Source organism: Marmota monax, unplaced genomic scaffold (assembly GCF_021218885.2).
Source record: "Marmota monax isolate L192 unplaced genomic scaffold, Marmota_monax_Labrador192_F-V1.1 WCK01_AAM20220418_F8-fsc00131, whole genome shotgun sequence".
NCBI classification, from domain to species: Eukaryota; Metazoa; Chordata; class Mammalia; order Rodentia; family Sciuridae; genus Marmota; species Marmota monax.
The window spans coordinates 303,641-323,536 of record NW_026693141.1 but is presented as its reverse complement, the minus strand read 5'-3'; the positions used below and the strand labels follow the sequence as shown (position 1 = coordinate 323,536).

Genomic DNA, 19,896 nt, shown 5'->3' with positions numbered 1-19,896 from the left:
GTGCCCTTCAGAGTCCCCCCACCATCGTCTCCATCCACTATTCCAAGTATTAGCTGTGTCTACATTTGACTTTTATATGAATGAAATCATATAGTAATTTTTCAGTGTCTTGTCTCACATTATGTGTCCGAGACCAATTGCCTATGCAATACCTAGATCCTTCTACTTGCTAGATGGTATTTCATTGTTTGCCTGCCACAATTTACCTATTTTGCTGTTGATACACATTAAAATTATTTTGAGTCTTTGACTATTATGAGTTGTGCTTTTATGAACATTTAGTTCATGTCTTCTAAGGAAAACATGCATGGGTTTCCATTGTGTAGGAGAAAGATTTCCAGGACATGGGGCATGATGGATATTCATCTTTAGCATATACAGTCAAAGATTCTTCCTAAGTGATTTTGCCCACTTATATTACCACAGAAGTGTATGGGACTTCAAATTGCTTGATTTTCTGAATATTAGCTATCCTAAATGGTGGTTTTAATTCTGGAAGTTTTGATTTGAATTTTTCTAATGATTAGTGAGATTGAGTACTTCCTCAAATGACTGTTGGTCATTTTAACATCTTTTCTCTTTTTAAAAATGCGGGTTGAAATCTTTACACATATTCCTAATGGATATTTATCTTCTTATTATTGATTTGTGGGAAATCTTTATATATTCTAGATACATGGTTATTTATCAGATGTATGTATTACTAATTTTTTTCTCAGTCTATGGCTTGGCTTTTCACTCTTTTAGTGATTCTTAATTTTAGCATAGTATTATTTTACAAATGACCTTTATTACCTGTTTACAAATTCTTTGCCTGTCCAAAGATCATGCAAAGATCTCCCACTTTTTTTTTCCCTGAAAGCCTTAATATGTAAGTTTCACAACTTAGTTCTACAGTCAATCTGGAATTATTTGATAGAAGGATGTTAAACAGAGGTCAAGACCTGGTTTTCTTATTTTCCATATGGATATTCAATTGAGGTGCTGGATGGGGTTGCTCTCCTCCAGTTGGGTATCATCTTACCTTCTGGTAGTTTGATAGAGTTGAGGACATAAATTTTATTTGGAAAGGACTGAGGTGATTTAACTCATCTGCTACTTTGTATGACTCTGTCAATCTCTGGTTTGCCCCCTCTTCATGGAGGAACCCTCAAGGGTCCCAAGACCTTTCTCCTCCTCTTCTATCTTCTGTTTCTGTTTTATCAAAGTATAATTTACATGTACTAGAATCCACTCTTTTTTTGGACAGTTCCACAAATTTTGATTGATTCTTAAAGTTGTGTGGTGACTGCCACAAATAGAACTACACGATAGCTCTGTGAATCCCCAAAGGCTCCTTTCCTTTGAAACTTTAAGTTTTTCCTGCTTGACTCTATGAGACTGCTTAAAAATATGGCTCTTCATCTTAGAAATGTTCTGCTTTTCTTTTTACTCTCTTCCATTATCTTGCCTTTTGTATATTAAGGACAACAAATGCCTCAAGGGGGGAATCCCTGAATGGGAGATCACTATTCCAGGCCCTCCTTCTCTCCAGGAGGATATTGGCTCCTCGATCCTGGTTATTGCAGACGGTCTCTGATGCCTTCAAATAAATTTTGAGTATTTTTGAAACTTATCCAGATTTTGTAGTCATTCCCAGGGAGAACACTGGACTGCCACAATCTATTCCATTAAAGGCAAATACCTAGGTCTGTCTATCTACCTTCAACACACTCATTAAACTCCCCGTCCATAACATTTTGTAATAAATTTCAAAAGATCAATGTTGGCAGCTACGACAACTCCACATACTCAGTCATGGTGAGAGCTTGGAGCAAGACAAATCTGGGTTTTAATTCTAACTCTATCATTTATCAACTAAGTAGCAATGAATCTGAATCTGTTTCTTCACTTTCAAATGGGGATAATAAAAACAAGTAGTCTCACAGCTTTCTCATGAAAATTAAATCACAGATATAAGTTATCTTGTACATAGTAGTCATCCAGTAAATTATAGATATTATCATGTGATACATTATCATTTAGCTCTGTATAATACACTTTTTTCTCAGAAGTGATGGAGATAGGAGTTATTAACCCTAAAAAGCAATACTCATCACTGAGCACCCCTTAGATGCTGAAAAGAGGAGGTTCAGTTGACATTTTATCCATATCTGCAGGTTTATTCACAGATATTAAGACAAACACAATATATTTTTTCCTTAAATTATCCTAGAGTTATATATATATATATATATATATATATATATTTTTTTTTTTTTCCTCCCACCTCAGTTGAAGGGCTCTTAAAATTCTACTTCAAATGCTTCATGTTACAGATGAAGGAAGCAAGAGGCAAGGAATGGTTAAATGACTCGTTCAAGGTCAATTCACCCATTAATATTCATTGGAATGACCCAGATTCCCTAAGATCCCATATTTCCTGTCTTCTAACATACTTTTAGTTCCCATATTCAACTATAAATGTAAAACAGAGACAAATATTAATGTTTTATTGTTACTGGCTCATTCTAACCAAAACCCAGGGATCTATTTTTAAATATTTTATTTTAATATCCATCCCCCAAAATTATGTGATCCCCTGCCAACTAAGACTGGAATCGCTACATACCATTCCTTTCCCATTCTGAGGATTGTGTCCTATAGCTTTTTATTCAATTGTAAAGAAATATTTTGCCTTATCATCAACACGGAAGAGTAAAAAGAACTCATGTAAACCCACAGAAGGCAGCTCTCTTCAAGTTACCAGGTAAACAGGGGAGTGGGGGAAACTCTGTTCTTCCAGGACCTAGATGCAAGGTGGTCCTGTACATCCTCTATGGGCAGGGACAGGTCACCAAACATTGCTACCCTCGTGATTTTCAGCAAAGGCAACCCTTTTTTTTTAAATTTTTTATTGTTGGTTGTTCAAAACATTACAAATTTCTTGATATATCATATTTCACACTTTGATTCAAGTGGGTTATGAACTCCCATTTTTACCCCATATACAGATTGCAGAATTACATCAGTTACACATCCATTGATTTACATATTGTCATACTAGTGTCTGTTGTGTTCTGCTGCCTTTCCTATCCTCTACTATCCCCCCTCCCCTCCCTCCCCTCCCCTCTTCTCTCTCTACCCCCTCTACTGTCATTCATTTCTCCCCCTTGTATTATTTTTCCCTTTCCCCTCACTTCCTCTTGTATGTACTTTTGTATAACCCTGAGGGTCTCCTTCCATTTCCATGCAATTTACCCTTCTCTCTCCCTTTCCCTCCCACCTCTCATCCCTGTTTAATGTTAATCTTCTTCTCCTGCTCTTCGTCCCTACTCTGTTCTTAGTTACTCTCCTTATATCAAAGAAGACATTTGGCATTTGTTTTTTAGGGATTGGCTAGCTTCACTTAGCATAATCTGCTCTAATGCCATCCATTTCCCTGCAAATTCTATGATTTTGTCATTTTTTAATGCAGAGTAATACTCCATTGTGTATAAATGCCACATTTTTTTTATCCATTCGTCTATTGAAGGGCATCTAGGTTGGTTCCACAGTCTTGCTATTGTGAATTGTGCTGCTATGAACATCGATGTAGCAGTGTCCCTGTAGCATGCTCTTTTTAGGTCTTTAGGGAATAGACCGAGAAGGGGAATAGCTGGGTCAAATGGTGGCTCCATTCCCAGCTTTCCAAGAAATCTCCATACTGCTTTCCAAATTGGCTGCACCAATTTGCAGTCCCACCAGCAATGTACAAGTGTACCCTTTTCCCCACATCCTCGCCAGCACTTGTTGTTGTTTGACTTCATAATGGCTGCCAATCTTACTGGAGTGAGATGGTATCTTAGGGTGGTTTTGATTTGCATTTCTCTGACAGCTAGAGATGGTGAGCATTTTTTCATGTACTTGTTGATTGACTGTATGTCCTCCTCTGAGAAGTGTCTGTTCAGGTCCTTGGCCCATTTGTTGATTGGGTTGGTTGTTTTCTTATTGTCTAATTTTTTGAGTTCTTTGTATACTCTGGATATTAGGGCTCTATCTGAAGTGTGAGGAGTAAAGATTTGTTCCCAGGGTGTAGGCTCCCTATTTACCTCTCTTATTGTTTCTTTTGCTGAGAAAAAACTTTTTAGTTTGAGTAAGTCCCATTTGTTGATTCTAGTTATTAACTTTTGTGCTATGGGTGTCCTATTGAGGAATTTGGAGCCCGACCCCACCGACTGTAGATCGTAGCCAACTTTTTCTTCTATCAGACGGCGTGTCTCTGATTTGATATCAAGCTCCTTGATCCATTTTGAATTAACTTTTGTGCATGGCGAGAGAAAGGGATTCAGTTTCATTTTGTTGCATATGGATTTCCAGTTTTCCCAGCACCATTTGTTGAAGATGCTATTCTTCCTCCATTGCATGCTTTTAGCCCCTTTATCAAATATAAGATAGTTGTAGTTTTGTGGATTGGTTTCTGTGTCCTCTATTCTGTACCATTGGTCCACCCGCCTGTTTTGGTACCAGTACCATGCTGTTTTTGTTACTATTGCTCTGTAGTATAGTTTGAAGTCTGGTATCGCTATACCGCCTGATTCACACTTCCTGCTTAGCATTGTTTTTGCTATTCTGGGTCTTTTATTTTTCCATATGAATTTCATGATTGCTTTCTCTATTTCTACAAGAAATGAAAGGCAACCCTTTTGAGGACCATTTTTTTTGGTAAGCTCTCTTTGTTCAACACATAACTTGACCCAGTGTTCTCTACCAATGGACATATGGGCCTGAATCCCATTGGAACCGAATAACTTGGGCAAATTGTGTGATCAGATCACATGGTCATCTCATTGAAGCCTCACGCCAGGATTCTCAAGGACTCCACTACTGGATCACTCTTCCCCAGATCTTTACGTAGGTGACTCTTACCTAGAAATGTACTCTTCAGAGAGACCATCCCTCACTATCTGATGGAGTGCATTTTATGCTGCCACAACAGAATACTACAGACTAGAAATTTATAAAGAAAAGATATTTATGTCTCACAGTTCTGGAAAATGGGAAGTTCAAGATCAAAGTGCTGACATCTGGTGAGAGCCTTCCCACTGTGTGACACAAGAAGGCGTCATATGGCGAGAATGTGCTCAGGTCTCTCTTCCCATTAAAAAGCCACTAATCCCATTATGGGGCCCCATCCTCATGACCTCATCTCACCCTAATTGTTAACTCCTGAAGGTTCCACCTCCAAATATTGTCAACATTTTAATTTTGGAGGTAAATTTCCAACACATGAACTTTGGGGGCACAGTCAAACCATAGTACTATTCAACCTCCAGTGGCCCTCAGGGGGTCCTCTATCACATCCTATTATTTTATTTTCTCACTATCAGAAACAGGTATTATACATGGCATGGTGGCATATGACTCTAAATTCCCAGTGGCCCAAGAGGCTGAGGCAGGAGGATGGCAAGTTCAAAGCCAGCCTCAGCAACTTAGCAAGAGCCCTTTTCAAAATAAAAATTTAAAAAATTAAAAAGGAGGCTGGGGATGTTGTCCAGTGTCTAAGCACCCTTGGGTTCAATCCCTAGTACCAAAACAAACAAACAAAAACACCCACATGTGTAATGTGTTTAGCACAGGACCTCATACACACATACACACACACACACACACACACAATACTCAAAGAAATAGTTATTATTGTAATTTTCATAATGTACGTAGAGCAAATTATGAAATGAGAATTGGTTTGTAGAAATAGTAATGTTGAAATCAAGAGGCCCTAATGCAACTGTGTAAGGTAAAATTTTAATTACATTCTTCTTTAGTCTATTCCTCTTGTTTGCTATGAAGGTATCTGTTTTCAAAAAGGTTTTCTCATTTAACATTTGCAACAATTTCCTGTTACAATAAGTTACCCTTTGAGATTCATTCCTCCTTCCAGTTCCACAGCATCCTGTTACAAAGGGGCATCTTTCTGAGAACAATTGTGGTAGATATTTAAAGTATGATTTTTAACCTCTTTTTGCAAAGAGGTACTGGCAATGTCTTTCCATTTGAATAACCCAGGAAAATGCTACTTTCCATCTGTCATGCTACTGAGTGGCTGAGCTGGAGGTTTCCTAAGGGTTCTAAGAAAATACAACTCTCGCAGAGCTGGAAATCTGATTGAGGGGAGAGAATCCTTCCTTTCCTTTTCTTACACCTCAGTTCTTCCACAGTGAATGTTTTATATTAAACCCATTTCCTCCCACCACTGATTAGATGGTTAAATCAAAGGAGCAAGAAATAGTGCTTGGCTGTTGGCCACTGACTGAGACTAGGAGAGGGGGAGGAAAAAAGGGATCATTTCCTGATGGGTCCAGCTCTCTCTCCCTTCCTCCTTCCTTCACCTGGGGTCTTTTGCCCCTGACCATGTCTGGTCTAGACTCAGCTTGGCTCATAGAGAACTTTGGCAACTGCTTGTGAGCCAAGTCAGCAAGAGTCTACGTGTTGGACATTTCACAAAGAGCTCTGGGTTGGATATAGCTCAGTGGCAGAGTGCCCCTGATTCAATCCTCAGTATCACAAAGAAGAAAAATAAATAAATAAACAAAAGGAAAAAAAAAAGAGCTCTGGGTTGGAAGGGCAAAGTGAAGAATGGTTGACCTGAGGGTTCACTCAGTCATGTACTTGAAGTTGCAACGTAAATGATAGTAGAGAAAGATCTTAAGAGCTTCATCCACTTCCTGGCCCTCAGACCTGGAATCTGAAAAGAGAAAAGAGTTATCTGAAGACAAATTCCACTTTTAGTTACTTTGCCCCTGCCTTTAAGTTTTCTCCTTAAAGCCTTCTGTCTCACTAACAGAATAGTTCATGAAACTATTGTTTTCCACCCTTTATAGCATTTTCTTTCTTTTCTGTTTAATAATTTCCAAATTTTAAAATAAAAATACTGAAGGATTTATGAGCAAAGAAAGGAAAACTAGTTAAATAAATATTGACCTTGTCAGAGCATTGGTATAACTATACAAACTTCTCTACCTCATCATTTAAAATAATTCAGAAGAATTGTTCAGGAGAATAATCATTGTATTGACTGTCTTTAAAATGTAAATGCACAATAGCTATTTCTACCCCAACCTTTATTCCCCCCTTAAAGTCCTAAGTAATAATAGTACCTGAGAGAGAACTAGAATTTTAAAATATATAGTCTACATGTACTAAAATTCATTTTACTTAATTGTGTTTTAATCCTCTCTTTATTCCAGGTATCAAGAAAACATTTTAACATCATACAGCTGAATACCACAAGGCTTGGTGATTAACCAGCAGGCTCAGAAGTGGACATCTGACTGCCAACCTGTGAGTAGAGTCTGTGTGTTTTTCCTCTGGGCTCTGCTCTTAGCAGTTACACAGCCTCTCTGCCTGATTTTTTTTTTTTATTTCTGCACCTAAAAATGCATTGTGAGAAACCAGTCTTTTTGCTATGCTCCTCCTAGCTTACTTAACACTTACCAGTTAGAATCTATTCGGTTTTGCAAGAATTGTTTTCCTATTTTATAATCTGATTTTCTGCTTCATTTTAAAATATTTCCTGCATGTGTAATAGCTTAGAAGGGTCTTGATCAGTAGTGAAGTCTTCATTCACTGTGAATAATGCCGATGGCTTGAGGAACAGAGAGGATGTGTCAGTTATCAGGGTAAATAAGCTCGTTTTTGTGGAAACGCTGGTGATTTCAGGAGCAATAAGCACCCCTGTCTTTCACTGAATTCCCTCGACTGGGAGGAGAATGTCCCCCAGCAGAAGGACCACCTGGGGAGCAGAAAGAGGGGATTGAGAAGATAAAGGAAGGAGAACCAAAGGAAACTTCCCTCACTCAGTTTTGGGGGAATTTAGCACAGTTATCAGGAAATTCTTGTTTCAGGATCATATGAGTTGTTCCCTGTGCTGGTTTACTTGGCCTGCCACAGCAAAATTCCACAGACTGAATTAGAAAACAGATTGTTTTCTCACAGTTCTGAGGGTGAAAGTCACGATCACTCTGCCAGCAGAGTTGACTTCTTCTGAGGCCTTTCATGCAAATGGCCGACCTCTCGGTGTCTTCACATGATTGTTTCTCTGCAGACACCTGTCTGGTGTTTCTGTGTGCAAATTTCTTGCTCTTGTAAGGACAGGAGTCAGTTGGATTAGGTTCACCTTTTGAAAGAGTTTATCTCAAAATGTGGGTTCACTCGAGACCATGGGGGTTAGGACTGCAACATGTGAACTTAAGGGGAACACAGTTCAGTCCCTAACACCACCATTATCAGTTTTTCCTCTCTAATAGCTGATTTTAAGTTTATTGCATTTGGACTTCCCTCTTATTCTCCTCTCTTGCAGTCGCCTAGCACTTACATCACACGCAGAGCATGTGGGTTTTCCATAGTGTGTATACAGCCATCACTCCCTTGTAGCATTATTTAATTTCTGGAAGTTGGAAGATGTATCTGTTACATCTCTTCCAGTACTAGAGGAAGTTTTGTATACAGTAGTCATTTAATAATGACCAAATGAATGAATACATGGCTAGATGATTAGATGTAGCCTCTGAACCTACAACTTATTTGCTCTAAGTTGTCTCCAAAAGATGAGTATCCATTGGGCTTTCTCCTGACTTGCTGCTCCTAACTCAAACAGGTAGAAATAAGTCAAGGTCGGGAAATAGGTTGAAGGAAGATGTGCTCTGCTGACGTCATTAGTGTTATCTTTCTCCTCAGAGAGGCACGAACATTCCCCTGATGAGGTTGCCCTTCTGGGAAGGATGATACATTAAGATTGTGACTTTGTGAGTTTGAGGGCCTCTGGGACTTCCAAGGGCATGTGTCCAGAAAACAAGAGAGACAAGTGAGAACCAGGGAGAGAGATTTTCACAGTCCCAAACTGTGGACAGGAAGTGACACCATGTCAGTAGATGAGGACACCAATGAAGACTGTGTGAGGGGAGAGGAGCAGTGGCATAAAAATATCATCAGAAATTGTAGGTCGAAAGTTTTCCTGGTAAGTAACAGAAGGACCCTCCCAAGAGGAAGAAACCCACATGCTACTTCTAACAAGGGTACCTAAGAACATGGGAATTACCTGTATTTCTCATCCCTTATTTCTTTGGACTTATTTTGTTCCTTTTTTTCTCCTCTTTTCTGGGGGCTATGTCCCAAACCATTCCTGTGAGTCTCGCCCCACCCCCTGACCGACATGTGGTCAACTCCCCTACCCAGGGGCTCTTATATGACAGCCCTTTCTTTCAGGACCATTTTCTTCATCAACCAAGCAGAGTTGATCAGAATGGATGGTGGGGGAGGCCACGATTAGACCTAATGACCAACAGAGACAGGTCCTTCTCAGTGTTATGTGCTTGTGACTCAGTTGCCACAGAACATCATCTTGTCTAGACAGTCAGTAAGGGGCCCAGTTGAGAGGGAAAGTTCTTTTTTTCCACTAACTCCCCTCCCACTTCGTCCATTGTTCCTTCTTATCTCACCACTCCACCTGTTCTCTAGAGTAGGCTTTGGCTATATTTTAAATTCTCACTGCTGCACCAGGATAGGTCTAGTGGACAGTGGGAGAGCCAAGCCATGGGTCATGGCAGCCATGATGAGCCTCTCCTCTCTGGGCTCCACCACCTGTCATTCCTAATGTGGCCATATTTGCCCCACGACCGAATTTCCCTGAATATAATGCAAATAAGAGGAGGAAAGGCATTTATTCATTTTTCTGTTGTTTCCAAAGTGTTCTTTTCCTTTAATTTTTCTTTTTGCTTCTGCCCACCCCTTTTTTTATTTCCTTAGTTCTCTCTTAAGCAGAAAGACTTGAACTTTTGGGGAGTTGTGTGAATATTAGCAGAAATGGCTATCAGAAGTCTGGAATCCTCCTCCTCCTTCTCTGTAGGCCATCATACATTTATTTTTCAGATGAAATTTGAGACATCAGCATTCAAGTCCCCACATCTATACTTTCCTCTGTGTTCTTGAAGTAGTTCAGCAAAAGATGCCTGTTGTCTTAAAGGTACCTAAAATGTCGCTGACACCTAAGTCAGTGATTTTATGCAGACTGATATTTATATACAATGAGAATTTTTGAAGGCACGAGGAAACAGTTCTGCAATCCATGAATGGCCTAGTGGGGGTGAATGATGGCCAGTGGCCAGCTTAGGTGCCTCCTGACTGTGTTTCATTAATTTTCAGTCAGCCGAAGGGCGTGGAGAAAAAGATCATTTTCCTATAAGCATGTAAAAGTAGTGCTTTGAGTTGTAAGCACCTAGTGGGCTTTGCCCTTGTTTTAGAACAGCATAAATGGGAGATTTTATGACCACTGTGGGCCAATATGTTTGGAATCAGTTGAAGCTCCAGATGGGGTGGAAAGAGAAGTTCAGGGCTTTTTTCTTCCTTTTTCCTTGAGTTTTACAGAATAAGCCTCCTTGGACACCCTTAACAAAGTGCTTGGTCTCTTCTTTAGTTCAAGTGTGCCAAGCTTATCAGAGCTGGATCTGATGAGGTCTTTGTTAAACTAAGACCCTTCACTATGGATTCCTGGTGGTGACCAGGCTCAGTGTGGAAAGGCCTGGAACTCACTCTTTCATCCAGGAGTCTCCCCTCAAGGAATTTATTCCCAGGGTCCTCGTCATAAGATACAAGAAGGAAAGTTCGTTTAGGGACTGAGGGCACACGAGGAACACAGGTTTCCAGGGACTTCTCAGCATTCCAGAAACCTTTGTTGTAAGGGGGTGAGAAGACATTGCAGTCCATCACATGCAGATTTTGTAATTTTGGCTAAATGATGGAGTGTCCCTGGCCCAAAACTGCTCCTGGCCTTAGGAGGCATCTCCACAAAAGCATGCCTACCTCCTTGGCACGGCTATTGACAGAAGGATATTGCACCAGGGTGGGCAAGCCACAGTGGAGGCACGGATAATAGGGAGAAAAGCAGACGATGGGTGGCAGGAGTTCTTGTCTAGAACTCCTCTCCAGCCCTTCGTCCCCATAAGAACAAGTGAGTATGCAATAAAGAGAAAGGAAGGAGTGTGCTATTTAGCTTTGAACCCGAACTATCAAAAGTCTTATCTGAAATTCAAGCTGTGAAACCATTTTTATAGTTAAAGGAATCAGACTCAACTACTTCCAAACTCTGCTTCAGGAGGCTCAACAAAATTAGATTGTGAACCTCTTGCATGACTCAGTACAACAATGTTCCAGTAGGATTTAAGTAGAACAACACTCAATCCGAGGGGGGGGGGGGAACAGAGACATTTTCCTTCCTACTATTCTCTTTCCCAGGTCTGACAATGCCAAATTAGCCAAGATTTTTTTTCTAAATTGACTTTTCCTAGAGGAAAAGGCAACGCTACATTCCCTGAAACAGATATTTTAGGTTAAACTTATTACTTGAGGGGTTTCCGCCCCCCCTCCCTTTTGCTAACTCAAAACAAAATGTCCATCATTCACTCTCACACCACCAGCCTTTAAGAGTTAGAGACAAATGGAGTCTGAATATTCACGCCAATGTGGTACAAATGAGCTGTGATTTCAGGATGCTGGCTGTTTCACTGACAGGGAAAAAGAGTGGTTTAATATCTTTGGCTAAAAACACTTTCTTAAAGAGGGATGGAGAAGGCCAACATTAATATTGAGTCCTGTTATTTAATAACTAAAAATGATATATTGTGGAATGGGGCATCCTGAGTTGGGGGGAAAGTGTGTTTATCAAATCCAGAGAATGCAGTGGGGGAGTGAGTGCAGACACATGTGGGGCTCAAGGAGGGAGCTCTCCTAAGATCAGTCTTTCCAGTTCTTCCAAGAATTCCTCCCATACGTGTATGAGACCATGATTTGGGGTTTGATTTTATTGCAGATTTACAAAATATATAAATGCATATGGTCCCTGGCTTATGATGAGTCCATTCAGGATTTTTCAACTTTACAATGGTGCAAAAGCCATATGCATCTGGCAGAAGACATACTTCAATTTTTGCTTTTGGATCTTTTTCCAGGCTAGCAATATGTGGTCCAGTATGCTCTGGCAGTGCTGGGTACCACAGCTTTTAGTCGGTCCCAACATCATGGATGCAAACAACTGACACACTACAGTATACTGTGCTGCTAGGCCAGGATGCTTTGGAGGTTAGATGTAGTAAACGCATTTTCAATTTATGATAGGTTTATTGGAATGTAATCGCAGTGTAAATGGAAAAGCATCTATATAAAGTAATTTGTTATAATGAGACACTCTGGAGACCTGTCTAACTGCTCCCCCAGATTAATGACTAATAGTTTATAATCTAAAGATGCAATTGTAAGTTGAGGTTGATAAGGGAGGCTTGTGACCATCATTAGCAGCGCCTTCCTCAAGCATATATTCAGTCACTTACTGATTCTTTCATTCAACAGATATATGTATATATACTGAATTGGAACTTCTCCATCCCGGGTACTATTTTAGGTCAGCTCCATTAGCAATTCTTTTACTTTTTCCTATAAGAGAAATGTTTCTTTTTTAAATTTGATGCAGTGGAAACTTTGGTAAATCTAATAATATGTGCATTGTTGTAAATTGTGATGACTGGTATTCTTTATTTATTTTTCATTGGCCTTGTCTTGGCAAAAGATAATTTTAAATTATCTCTGCCCTCCCATTTACCTATCATACTTAACTACATGGTTTATAGGCAGAAAACAATATTGCAATGGATTAACCATATCTGTAATTCTATTTTTCTGCAAATCACTTCAAAGAAGATGCCTAATTGCCCCCTACATTATTTACTTGGTAAGTTCTGGTTTTCAAGTAACATTAAAAAAAAAAGAGGAATATAATTATAGTTTCAAAATAATTGAAATGAAAATCAAAGTAAAGCTACTGGGACATTATTATAAAATGCTCCTAAGAATCAAAGGTGAGAGACCAGACAGTGATTCACCACGAATCCAGTGGGGCATCAGCCATGTGGACTCAGGGGGCAGGACCCTGCCATAACCCCAGTCCTAACTTTTTACATCTAATTTTGTATTCTTTTTCTTATTTATTCACTTATTTTATTTTTTTAGTTGTTGATGGACCTTTATTTTTTATTTGCTTATTTTTATGTGGTGCTGGGAACTGAACACCGTACCTCACACGTAGGAGGCAAGTGTTCTACCGCTGAGCTACAACCCAGCCCCTGTATTATCTTTCTTAAAGAAGACCTCTCAAATAATCTTCAGGTCCCACAAAACCTGCATCTACCCTGAAACTGACACAGATAAACTTAGATGATTTAGTTTCATGTCTAAAGTTAATTAAGTCGGGAAAACAAAGAAATGGTCCAAGTGGGAAGGATGGTAATTCATTTAAAATTTTTTTGGTAGAATTCAGCTTGTTTTCTAAAGTGAACCCCACTTAAATGAAATAATAAATCAGTATGCCAAAGCACAAATGCACATAAACAGGAGGTTCATTTTTACCTCATTAATAAAGATCTAGAATGTGCTTACCCCAATGTCAGGCAAGCCAAGCCCTGATGGGAAGCAGCTTCCTGGGAAGACCATTGGTAGAAAAACCTTCACAGCCAACTACAGGATCACTTCATCATTAAGGTCCTTGCCACTGTCTACCTTGTATGATCCACTTACAGGTCTTATGAGAATTAGCATAGTGTTGTAATTAAAATCACAGAGACTGGCTTACCTTGATATTGCCTTAATATTTTTACCTGTAAAATGAGAACTGCTGACCAAATACTAAATCTCCCTACCTAGATTATAGACTAGTATGGAATCACCTGTGAGTTCACCCTTGTGACTTCTTACAGTGCCTAGGCTGGTGTGTGATCATTTATCAGTGAAAGACTGTATCCATCAATGTTACAAACCAACAACTGCATGCCCATGTTGCTCTGCAAGTGTGCTTCCCTTGCACAGCATAGCTTTGGAAAAATCTGAATTTGTTCCTAGTGGTTGTATTCTTTGTTTTGCCAAAGACCACCACTCCCAAAGTATTGGCTTTTCTTATTCCTTAAAAGCATTTGAGTTTGTCATGTCTGTAATAAATGAGTGATCATATAATATGCAAACACTCTCATTTTATGGCTCATGAGAGTGATCAAATGGGACCAATGAGAAAGTGAAATATCAGCCCTTTCTACAGCCCTTTCTACTCCCTGATGCTCAACACCAAGTAACCTAGCTATCCCTATTTCTATACTAGAAGTCACAGAAGGGAAATAGAAAATAGGTAAGTGGAGTAGGTACTTGTTTAGAAGCACAGAAGTCCGTTACCTAATGTTGGAGTTGACAAAACCATATCACAAGCTAGGTTATGTCAGCAACTTAAAAACAGTTGGTTTGTCACCACTACTGAAGAGGTAGGGGTCTGTGGTTCACATCTCTGCCATCCATACTCAGGGACACCTGCTGACAGCTACTTTTGAAATATTGCCAACCGTGGAGGACAGGGAAAAGATCCCTGAAGGTCTCACCTCAGCAAGTCTATCCAGAAGAAACATAATACTTGTGTCCTTGGTCATCAGCCAGAATTGGCTGAATTGGTCACTTGGCCTCCAATGACCACAAGGGTCCAGGAAGTTCCCAGATGGGCAAAACAGGATCATGGACAACTAGCACAAGTGAGTATAGCTGTGGCATCATTTGGAAGTTGGAGTCTCGGGCCAGGCTTCTTAAGCTTTTCAATAAGTTCAGCTCTATTAATACTTTCATGCATCTATAAATGCATGGCAAAATACTCAGAACTATTGGGGGATATCAGGTGATATAAGCTCTAAGATGAGCAGCTTCAGAGTCAGTCAAGAGAAAGAGAAGTTAACATTTGAATAACAAAGCCATGTAGTATGAAGCACCAAAGAGGACATTGTCAACCACCAGTAGACTCTGAAAGAAAATTGTTCTGGGATAAAGATAAGACTTGAACGAGATTCTAGGAAAAGATATCAGATTTGCAAAAAGATTGGAGGGCACTTCCTGTTCCAGGAGAGAGGAAGCAGATGCAAAGACCCAGAGGCAGAAATGAAGGCTAAATCATTGCAAGACTCAGGAGTTTGACATGTCTGGGAGTCGTGTGTATGAGAGTGGGATAAGAGGAATCAGGTGATAGATCTGATTCCTGATAGAGCTTCTGGAGTCTAACAGAAAAGCAGGATGGTGATGTGTGGGAGGAAGATTATCTTTACCCAGAGCTCCCTCCAAAGCCAAAGTCCTTATACCTCCAAGGCACCAACCCTGATGCTTATTCCCCAAACCAGGAGTCCTAGATGGCTAGCAGCTTCCCAGATCTACGAGACAGTCATGAACAGAGACAGCAGTAAACCTGCTTCCAGTTTAAGTCATGCTTGGTCACTCTTCCTGCTGACAAGAATATCCAAGTTGAAGTGAAATAGTCTCTCATTGCTGGGGTCAGTTCAGTCTTCTTGCTATGTAACATCTGGTTTTGAAATTCAGCTGAGACCCTGACTTAAATCTGTTTAACTTAAAAAGCAGCAAGAGAACATCTTGTTTTCATAGATATCCAGGGGCTGTGTGTCAACAAATAAAAGGTCTGTTTGTGGTATTCAAAGTGGAAAAGCTGGTCGTGAGATGTTCTGCCACTGGGATAAATTTATTATGAACTGCTCATTTCTTGGAATCATGAACCAAAGTTTGAAAACACAGTGGACCAGCTTCATTGAAATCAGCAAATTTCTTCTTGATGGTGGGTAAGAAACTTGCTTTTATTGTTAGAAGTCCACTGAACTGGATGGATCTAGAAAGATGCCCTCTTTCCTACCTCCTCTTCAATTTACTTCTTAAATGGATTCCCTATCTTCCATAAATTCTGGAAGATAGCATTTAATGGATCATTATTTTTATATTACGTACATAGGAACTGCAGTGGGAGAGAAGGGGATAAGAAGGGTTCATCATCCTTCAAACCTGACTTGTTACTTGCCTCCTATCTGCTTCTTTAGGAGAGAGAGTAGAAAGGAGATTTATCTTCATGTAAAAGAGTGAGTGTCCAGGACACCATAGCTATCAAGTTATATTTGATAAATTAATACAAACTCTAATCTTACAAATTTATGTTTTCTTTATGAGTGCATGTCGGTATGTGTATTAATATTATGTTTGTTTGAAAAAAGCTGTTGGCATTCCTATCTTACTTTAACACTGAAGAAACCATGCTGAAGATTTCATTGTAATGATCCTTGCCTCAACCATTCTTGATTATATCTGGATTTAAACACAGTGAAGAAGACAATGGAGCTTATAATGCAGTTGTGTGGGGGATTTTTGTATGATGATATTCACATTCCTTTGGCCAAATACTCCCAGTTTCACAAATGCCTGCTGAAGTTCTAACCATCTCTATTTTCCCAATTTAAAGTTGTCAGACAACATCTTCCAATAGAGCAGCTGACCAGTATTTAGACATGGTAGTCATTTAGGATTTTTTTAATCTCTCAAATAGTTAATTCATTCCAGTGGGATTGAACTTATGATGTTGGCCTAATTAGCAAGAAATTCCTGCCCACCAACCTAGCTGGCAAAGACAGTAAATAAGATGCCTTGATACCGATGGGCATACAGTCTAAAGTCCACTTTCACTTTTCCAATTGTCACTGTGTACTTTCCTGATGGCCAAGCAGAATATGAACTCTTCAGCTTGAGTGGGAATGAAATGGGTTAATTTTACTTTGTTTTGCTTTGGCTGCCTGTGTAGACAGGGTTGAAATGGGAATGATTTGTGAGTTCCAAAGGATCCCAAGAGACATGCTCATTCATTTACAAGAGGTATGATTCCACAATAGTTTTTTGCTTTGTATGTTTGAAAACATTCCCAAAGAAACAAAGTTGGATGCAAAAAAAAATATTGGGAGAAAAGAAAAATAATACTCCAAATTCTGAACAATTCTACTTTAATAGGTTGATCTGTCTGCCAGCTGGCCCCAGGGTTGACTACTTGTAATATATACTTTTGGTAGGCCACATGTAGTTCTTGGAACTGTTTATATCAGGCTGCAGAAACTTAATTATTCTAAAATTGGCAGGGATCACTTTGATTACTTAATTCAAAATTGCTTAGTCATCTTTATACTTAGTGTGGACAGCTTTTGTTTAAGTGTGAAAATTTGGAAAACACAAGTGTGCCCCAAAAAGATTTTAGGTCAGGTAGAAAAACAAAAAAGGGCCTTTTTTTTTTTTTCCAAGATCCTTGACAGGTGGTCACCACATGTTTTAATTTGACAAGCTAGGTAACTGTCGAGTTAAGGTCCTTAATTACAACTATTTTTCTGTTTTCTTTGTGGATTTTTGTCCAAAGTAAAAGTTGCTGCCATTGCTTCTGAAGCTCTGGTCTGATCCTACATTTTGCAAAGTACAGGTTTTCCAAAACGAGTATGAGGAAATCTGGAATCAGCTTTCTTATTCTCCGAAACAAACCAGGTTGTCATTTCAAGCCAGTTGTCACAAAGACCCTGCTTTTTTTTTTTTTCACCAACTCTCTTGGTTCAAATCCAGATCTCACCATCCTGAACTACTGCCTTCCAAATGGACTGCGCATCTATAGAACTTCAGCAAGGAAATGGCCAGACACAATGAGCTGCTTCCGTGTATTTTAAAGCTTAAGTGGCGCCAAAGGGCTCCATTTTTTTTGGGGGGGTGGGGGTGGTAATGCCCATGGCAAACTCACAGTCTTCCTGGACCTGACTGGGGCTCCTAAGAGAGATGGTGAGAAAAGATAAGTCCTGTGGCCAATGTATAGTGCCATCAGTCCTGGGAGGGGAGGTCCCCAAGCTAACATTCAGAACTGGGCCTTCTGTTTTTAATTACTGGGCATGGTTAGAAAGTGAAATCAGGCAACACTTTTTCGGGGGATGGAGGTACTGATGGAAGCATTTAAATCTCCCTGAATGTCAGTGTTTTCTAATTATGATGGAGGAGTGGCAAGAAATCTCCAAAGACCATGGGAATTTGAAATATTTCAACTCAACTCTGAATCTCATCTTTTCTTATTTATCATGTCTTCTTTCTCCTTCTCTGAACTTCTCAGAACAAACCTATTCCTCCATCACAAAGGAAGCTCCCCCTTCCTGAAGTCAGAATGTCTTTCCTAAGACAAAGATCTTTTCCCTAAAAGGAAGCAACCACGTACAAATCAAAAATAAAATAGAAATCCATTTCTCAATCGCCACCATCCGTAAGGTTGCTAAGAGCTCAACTGGAGATGCGGATAATTTCTTAGCCAAGTTTGTCTGTTTACCAATGAAGTCCAATAAGTAAGAAGTGCCCCAGAGTCCATTCCAATTTAACAAACTGCATACTGAGTATAAGGAAAATACTTGGCTAAGAACTTTGAGGGTTAACAAAAGTGAGTGATCACCTCATGGAGGTTAAAGTCTTTTAAAGGGGACAGACAAGACAGGCACTTATTTAATTAAAATACAAGCTATAGGCTAAGTGTGCCAACTATAATTTAATATGGGTATCAGTAGAAACTCAAGTCAGGGTGTGCTTCAAAGATCCTCGAGCCTTATGCTGATCTTAAGCAGACCCCCCCCCCCTGCTGCCATTCCTTACATAAAGAAAAGTCCAGACATCCCTGAACCAACAAATGGGGGAAACTACTATTTAAAAAACTCTCATGAAAACAAGAAGAAAGCAGCCTGGGCCCTGTTTGAGTTATTATTTAATTTATCTGTACATTTATGTGTTTAAATTATGTGACTCCTATGTCCATAAGACAATGGATCACATACCTTGTTTGGGTTTTGAATCTTTTGATTTTAGATCATTAAAACTCCTAGTAGATAAGCCTGTAACCTGCTTCATACTTTCAAAATACAAGAGATTGATCTGATGACCATGAGGAATAGAAGTTGAATAATTCACCAGGGAAGAATTAGTTCCTGATTAATAATAGCATTCCTTCCTGCACAACAACATGGCCATGAACAAAATACCTCTCGCACACACCTTGGAGTGGTTTCCAGCCAAAGAAACGCATTTGTATTCCTCCAGCTATACCCTCTCAGCTTGTGGAAGCAAGATAACTGGCTGAATTTCTGGGGTCTGCTTCTCAGTCACCAAATTGGTAGTGTTTGTGGAAATGACCAATTAAAAAAAAAAGCAGGCACCTGAGTTGCTAATATTTTATAGATGAGTAAGTCCAGCAAGTAAAATTATATAAACTTTTGTGATCTCTGTGCCTTGTTTATAATCAATGAAAACCCATAGTCTCTGATCTTCATTTCCAAATGTGGGCCTTGTCACTCAGTCTAAAGTGTGGTTTTTCTTCAGACAATGTCCAACTTCTTTTACATTTTCCCAGCATTTCACTTTCTCAGTAGCAAGTGTCACAGAGACACTGCCCAATCCAAAATATCCTCTGCAGGAGAACAGAAAGGATGCTAATAAGGGAATCCAAAGAAGTGCTTAGAGATGTGGACCTGTTCTACATTCCTCACATTATTACATTATTTTAGCTTCTCCATGAAGGTCTTCTAAGACAGAGACCCAGAGGTGATGTCCTGTGTACATTCATGTCTCTGAAGAACATCACCTTACTTCACATGGAATAATGATTTAACATTAGAACATGGAAGAACTTAGAGCAGGATTGTCCAACAGAACTTCCTACCATGATGGAAACATTCTATGCATTTTACATGGCCACCATTAAACACATGTGGCTACCAAATACTTGAAATGGGACTAGTGAAATGAAGAACCAAATCTTAATTTTGTTGAATTTTAATTAATTTTAATTACTTCATGTGGTTGGTGGTTACCAAATTGGATAGCACAGCCTTGAATCTTAAAAATGTCTTTTCACTGTAATTCTGAACAGATGGCCATTTCACTCCTACCTGATTATGTCTAGTGAGAGGGGTCCACACTCTCTCAGAATCCTACCTATTGGTGGATAGTTCTATTGGAACCAGCCCTCACTTTACTTAT

At 39.5% G+C, this 19,896-nt stretch overlaps 1 protein-coding gene across 8 annotated transcripts in view; it reads left to right on the top strand.

The window, feature by feature from the left end:
* Cald1 (caldesmon 1) overlaps positions 1-19,896 on the top strand; it is a 204,082-nt gene that overhangs the window by 84,051 nt on the left and 100,135 nt on the right. For all 8 annotated transcript variants that reach the window (XM_046455045.2, XM_046455042.1, XM_046455046.1 and 5 more), the window contains exon 2: positions 7,209-7,302. The gene's annotated coding sequence lies outside the window, so the exon portion shown is untranslated. The remainder of the gene's footprint in view (positions 1-7,208; positions 7,303-19,896) is intronic.